This window comes from Martes martes, assembly GCF_963455335.1.
Source record: "Martes martes genome assembly, chromosome: 6".
Taxonomy (NCBI): Eukaryota; Metazoa; Chordata; class Mammalia; order Carnivora; family Mustelidae; genus Martes; species Martes martes.
In genome coordinates, this window is record NC_137893.1 from 61,929,932 (window position 1) to 61,936,997 (window position 7,066).

At 34.7% G+C, this 7,066-nt stretch overlaps 1 pseudogene across 1 annotated transcript; it reads right to left on the minus strand.

Annotated features, from left to right (window-relative positions):
• Nucleotides 1–583: 583 nt before the first annotated feature.
• Nucleotides 584–912, minus strand: LOC308344325 (short coiled-coil protein B-like; annotated as a pseudogene). Its single transcript has one exon. The product of its transcript is annotated as a short coiled-coil protein B-like (transcript).
• Nucleotides 913–7,066: the final 6,154 nt, after the last annotated feature.

Consider the following 7,066-nt stretch of genomic DNA (forward strand, 5'->3'; position numbering starts at 1 on the left):
TCTTCATTTTTATAGGTATGTTTTTAATTGATTAAAGAGAAACCAACAATCCTATCTTATTACCAAATATAGCAAGCCCTAAGTGAGAAAACATCTTATTTTGGTTGTGTTTTAGCAATTAGAGTTTAGGCTACGCTCATAGATGACTAACTATTGAAATTACTTTTACAAATGTGAAACTAATTTTTTTTTGCCTTGGGGAAGGGAAATGGGAAAGAGAAGCAAACGGAGAAGAAGCCCAAGATGGTGGATAGGATATATACACTTGTGCATTCAATACATGATTTTAGTCCAACTTTTTCACAACATAATGGTTACTCTCTTGTTTTTCTTACTATGCCTATAATAAAAGAGCGCTAACCCTACAAGTCAAAGCAAATTCGATCAAACATTTACTTTCATGTTCCATAAATATATGCACTACTAATTACAAAGTATTTACACTATATTTGCACATTTTCATGGACTAATATAATACACAAACCCATGGAACTCTTCTATTATGTTCCTAATTTTGCCTAGATCTGACATTATCTTCATAACTATTTAATTAAGCCACAAACATTTGGAATTGATCCAAGTTTTAAAAAAAGATTGGCAGCACTTCCATAAAACAGAAAGGAGATGAATCCCTAACTTTTCTTTGTTTTTTTGTGTCAGATATTTGAAAAACGCTAGAAGATAATGTGAAGTTTTCTATATATTGTCCCTGAACTTGATTTTCTGATTTTAGCTTCAGATTTTCTTCCTTAACTGCATCTACTTTTTCAGAAAGTATTTTAGGTGTGTGTTGGAGTTCCCACACTTCATTGAGAAGTTGTGTGTTTTTGTTTTGTTTTGTTTTGTTTTGTTTTTTTCCTGCAGTTCCACCTGCTTTCTAGCACCAGCTACATCCATGTCAGCATTCATCATCTTGGGTTACAAACATTTGGAACTTGGATACAAAATCCTTGATGAATGGATTGCCTATGGAGACACAAGGAGGGAAAGGGATCAGGAGGACACCTCCGGCCCCGACACTTGGACCAACCTGAAAACAAGAATTTTGACTGGTTCACTGCTATAGTTCCAGCTCCTGGAACTGTGTTAGAGTAAGTGGGCAGAAAAACAAAAGAAGTTCCCATATGTCTTGTGTTAGAATAACTGAAGCAGACTAGCACAGAACGGAGGCACACTAGACTCTACCAAACTGTCAGCAGCCAAAAGATAAGTATATTATCCATTTTAGGTTGTTTAGAGTGGGAACAACAAAAATGGGAGTAGTAGAGAGCAGATTAGGGAGGTGATGATTTGGAAATATGAGGGTATCTCACAACTTTAGCCATCATAAGCAAAGCAAATGACATCTCAAGATTTGGGAAACTGAATAGCATGAGTGGGTAGGACAGGGAGGACTTTTTCAAACCTGAGCTAATAACATACGGCTAATATATACTATTTTCTTTATTTAAATACATATACATCTGGGTCAAGAGCCTTTACAAGATTCAGGTCACAGTAGAAAAGAACATTGCCCAGTCCTGCATAATAGGTAAAGGTCCAGATACTCCCCTCACCAAAGTGATTTCATCATAGCAGTTAGAATCTCACCCTTTCATGACAACTGCCAGTATGGGTGGTATGGATACTGTGTGTCATGACATTTATTTTATTTATTATCACCCTCTGTTGTGAGTCATATTGTGTCACTTTTCCTTCCAAAATTCACATGTTGAAGTCCTAAACCCCCACTTCCCCAGAATGTGACTGTATTTAGAGATAGGGTCTTTAAAAAAGTAATTAAAGTTAAAATGAGTTCATTGGGGTGGGCCCTAATCTCTTATGGTTTATGTGTCTGTAAGAAGAAGACACCAATGGACAAACAGAAGAAAGGCAGCCATCTACAAGCCAAGGAAAGAGACCTTAGAAGAAATAACCCAACCTTGCTGGCACTTTGATCTCAGATGCCTAGACTCCAGAAGTGTGAGAAAAATAAATGTCTGTTGTTTAAGACACCAAGTCTCTGGTATTTTGTTATAGAAGCACTAGAAAACTAATACTGCCTCCATTTAAAAATGTTTGAATTTAAATTTAAGAACTTAGCAAAGTATATAATGTCCCAAAAGTCTTTTTGTTGACTTGCTGAATCAGAAAGGAAGAAATAGTCAATAGATATCTGTAACTATTAACAACAACTGAAATGAAGTGTTTAGAAGGTATTCACTGGTGATATACCCACCTGGGAGAAAACGTGATGATGAAGAAACTGGTTCTCCAGGAAAACACAATATATATTCCACTTCACCTAAACTGACACCTAAGAAAACATCATTTATACATACTAATAAAAGGAGAGAAGATACAACTGAACCTAGAGGGGGTGGGGGGAAAGTGTACTTTAAAAGAGGTGACAAGTAGTCGAGATTTTGAAAGGTAGAAAAAAGATGTCAAAAATAAAATTGTTGGAGCACATCATGAAAATGACATTGAAAGAAAAAATAGCCTATGGAAGTGATAGAAAAATGAGTCTAAAATGTAAAGTAGGGGCAGAAGAGCAAAGAAAAAGAGTTATTATCACCATAGACCGAAGGCAAGAGTGCTGTAATTTTTCAAGGACCCACAGATACATCTGAAGTTTTAACATAACATGTATTGGATCTAAAAATGAAAGCTGCAAAATTAAATATCAAAATATATAAAAGTTTACAAATTATAATATTACGTTCTCTAAACCATTTTATCCTATACATATATAACAGTTGTATATCAACTTTACATTATTTGGGAAAAGGAAACTTTTTAACATGTTTAATATAATGTATGTAGTGCATTTATAATGAAAGCACCGTGGACTTCTGAAAGTCTTTACATTGCCCCAGGAAAAGATGATTATGAAATGTAGGAAGAGAAGGAGGATAATGGTAGAGACAAATAGTTTTATCTGAGTTATAAAGTCATGAATTCGCTGGCAAACTCTACTCGTACACCAAACAGTTGTTCCAAGAAGAGGTAATAATCAGTGCTAAGAACTCAGACATCAGGTAAGAATCTTATTTTTTACTATTACGGTTGCTCAAATAGAATCCAAAAGTATATTCTTACATCAGCAATGTGTTGGCTTAAAAAAGCACTGGGTTATTATGTCTAAATAATGACCAACAATAATTCAGTGAACTCAGTGAAAAATCTGCTATCAAAGGAGAAAACATTCACCAGTTGCTTGACATTATGAAGAAAGAACTATTTTACTTTTTCAAGAGATTGAATCATCACTTCCCGTAGGAATGACCTAATAAAACATACTGCATTGTTCATATCAACATGAATTCATTGTTCAATAAAACATGGCCCGATCTGACCATTAAAAAATACTTTTTCCAGGGAATGAAGATAAGCAGTTGTTTGGTATCTTCAGGGAAATTTATATACTACTTCAAATACAATAAAGGACCATTGATTAACACTTAATTAAAAAGATAAAGCAACCCAGTGTGATTTCACACTCGAAAGGAGAATTATGACAACTTAATTTAATGCCAAAATATAGAACTTTATGTTTAATAGGATAGTATGGGAATTTTAAGGAGACTATAACAAATAATAAAAATCAGTATGTTTATCATATTAATAGGTCATAGTAAAATTTTACAACATTCTGCCAGCATGTGAACCCTGAAAATAAATTTGACTAGAATATTAAAAAAATCTAAGTTTCGGTTCTCAGAAATGGAAAATCAATTGTTAAGACCATGAAAACTAAGACCATATCTTAAATTTTCCAGTATTACAAATTCTAACACCTATAAGTACATACTTTGTAATGTGTATTTAGGTATATTTCTTATGCAGGAGGACTAAGTAAATTGGGTATCCTAGGTACTTCACACAATATGTTCAGATTATGAACTTCACAGTTGTGGAGTATAATTATTAAATACATACCTTATCTCCTTCTTGAAACTGAAACTGTCATTTGGTATAAATCTATTACCACACATTGAGTGATATACTTTAAGTGCAAGTATCACTGCATTCAATCAATATAAAAGAGATTAACCAGGATGCTCTGATTCACAGAGCAATATTTCTGGAATAAGAGAATATGGGAAATAAACCTTCACTGTTAATGTGCGCAATCCTGCCAAGAAGTAACGATGGCCCATCATGCTTAATTATATTTTTAAGCTTTGAGTTTTTAAGAGTGAATTTTTAAAAAAGTAATGGTAATCAATACATACATGTCAAAGCCTTAAACTCACTCCTATTTCACCAAGTATAGTTAGCCCTTGAACAATGGGGATTAGGGGTGCCTACCCCTCGCATGGTTAAAAAATCCACGCATAACTTTTGATTACCCCAAAACTCAACTACAAATAGCCTACTGCTGATCAGAAGCCTAACCAATAACATAAATGATAAACACATATTTTGTATGTTATATGTATTATAGACTATATTCTTAAAATAAAACTAAAGAAAAGAAGATGCTATTAAGAAAAATCATAAGAGTAAATACATTTACAGTAGTGTATGGTGTTTAAAAAAATCAATGTATCAGTGAACCTATGAACCTAAGAGAATCTTCTTTTTATATGTACTCCTGATATTATAGTGGGCATACTAGGCTATTGTATTCCAAGCTCTACACTGCTTAGTTCTAGAACTGTGACTAGTTCCTTAGGTCTTGAGATCCAAAGTTTCTTCTACCTCTAAAATGGGTATAATTGTACTCACCCTGCTTATCTTGCAAGAAAATAGGGGAGGCATAATTGTAACATAATAATTGTAAATGTTATAAGTAAAAACTCAGTCAAATACTAACCAGATACTCCTAATGACTTGGGCAAATCGCTTCCATCTCTTTGGACCTCAGTTATAAGATAACAACAGTAATAATAGTGTCAGAGATGTGTGTAGCACTAACTCCACATGCCAAGCAGTGTTGCCTGTGTTCCAAATAAATTAATCCATTAAATCCTCCAAATGCGTGTAAAAGCTGTATCTTTATTGCCTAGTGGATTTCAAGATACAGATTAAGCGGTCTGTTGAATGAAAGTTGGATCAATAAAATGGAAAAGTGATTTGAAATGTAGCATTCTGGCATTCTTCCTGTATAAGAAAAAATAGTAAATTTTCTTAACCTGTGAGAAAGGGGAAAAGGAGGAAAGGGTAAAAATGTCTGTAGGTAGAATGACTATGAAAAGCTATGTTTCTAATTTTCTTTAAAAGAATGAATTAAGAACAGAAGTATCTGAAAAAGAAACAGGGGAAAAAAAGCCTACTGATAGATATGTGGAACAGTCCATGCTGTTAGAATGTGCTCTTAAACTTCACCTAAAAATTAAAACAACGCTTTATATATGCTTGTAGAAGCCTACCAGTTAAAGGCTCCAGTCTAACTTTTTTATTTAATGGTGTCTGGTTGCTAATTAGTTAAAGACACTGTGGGACTCATTCACAGCTGTGGCTCTGTACATTCAGGACAGGGCAGTTAACCGGAGGGCAAATTATATACTAATAACCTAGGGAGAACCATGATCCATTTTCAGGATTTAACATCAAGAGTGGCAAGAAGGAATAATTATACCGAACTAAACACACAGATATAAACGCACAGAGATCATTTAAAAACATTTAATGGTGGTGAAGAGTAAATTATTTAACTCTAACCAGGGATAAGAGCCTTTTGGTTGCTATCACTTACTGCAGTAAATTTGCTGAGGTTTGCATTTCCTGGCTGCTGGCTCTGTTTATTTAAAGTCATTCTGAATGCACTGCTAGAAAGGATTTCAGAGGTGCTGCCAAATTTTCACCAGATTAAAAATGTGCACTGCTGATAATATTTTTATAAACACTGCACACAGAACGAGAGCAATGTTCTTTAGATATCAACTTGCTCCTCTAGACAACCAGTCTTCCTGCGAGGTCTTCTCACTTGGCAGAATCGATTCAGTCTGGTTATTTCTGATGAAATGTCCTAGGAAACTTACATCAAAGTCCCCTTATGGGTTAAGTGCTGAATTAGATGTCTCTCATTAACTGGTAAAGCCATAGGACCATTCGTCAATGTGAATGTTGGAATGTCTAAATATTTGTTAGAAAAGTGTCCATGAAGCGGAGCCTTTCAACTCCAGAAAAGATAACAAATGATGTGATGTCAAATGTGCCTTGTAGAAAAGTATTCAGATTAAATATAGCTTCCCTCACCCTAATGCTCAGGTGCAAGTTGCTTTCACTTTTATTGAAGTAGTTGTAGTTAAGGAATTCTCAGGCTTTCCATTATCCCCTTAGCTTTATCCTGGGATACAAAAACCACAGGAGTTTTATTAAAACAGAGTTGCTCACAATAGGTTTCGTGAGTGGCAGAAAGGAGTCTAAACTAAAAACTCAGGAGTCAGCAAAAGTTAATGGCTGGAGCAAGGGGGAAGTCAAATTGTTAGAAAAGAAAAGCTTTGTCTAAGGAGAAGCAAAAGTTGAAGATAAGAATAGAAAACGCACAATGAGAAATAGAAATGCAGTTCTATGGGGTCAAAGGCATTAGAAAATCAAGCAAGGAGGTCAAACACAAGAAGCGAGAAAGAAAACTCTGGAAGAAAATGATCAAATAGTTCAGAGTGGAAATATTTATAATATTTATAATTCCTCCCTGGTTACTCCATTTTCTGGATCTCTTCCTTCCGACTGTCTAAAATCACTTTCAAAGCAGAGTTTCTGTACCCGGAAGGATATGGGGCCTTCCCATCAACATAGACTAAATTATTGGCATCATAAATCTTGCTCAGAGATTAGGGGGGTTTAACATTGTTGTTTATTTTTTAGAAACAAATATGGACTGATGTTTTAGAGAGCAATTTACATGATTTTTTAAACTAGAATAAATTGAGATTTGCACAGTTTCACTTAATGCTTTGAGGTCTCCTGTCTTCCTATCTAGTTAGGGGCACTTCAAGGAGCACAGAAAGGTAATTAAATTCCAGCCACAGAAGAGGGAATGAAGTTTTAGAGTAAGTTCAAGAAAGGTTTCTTAATTCTTCCCAGGTACTTAGACTTCCCTCTGGTAGCTGCTACCAGCTTCTTAATAGGACCT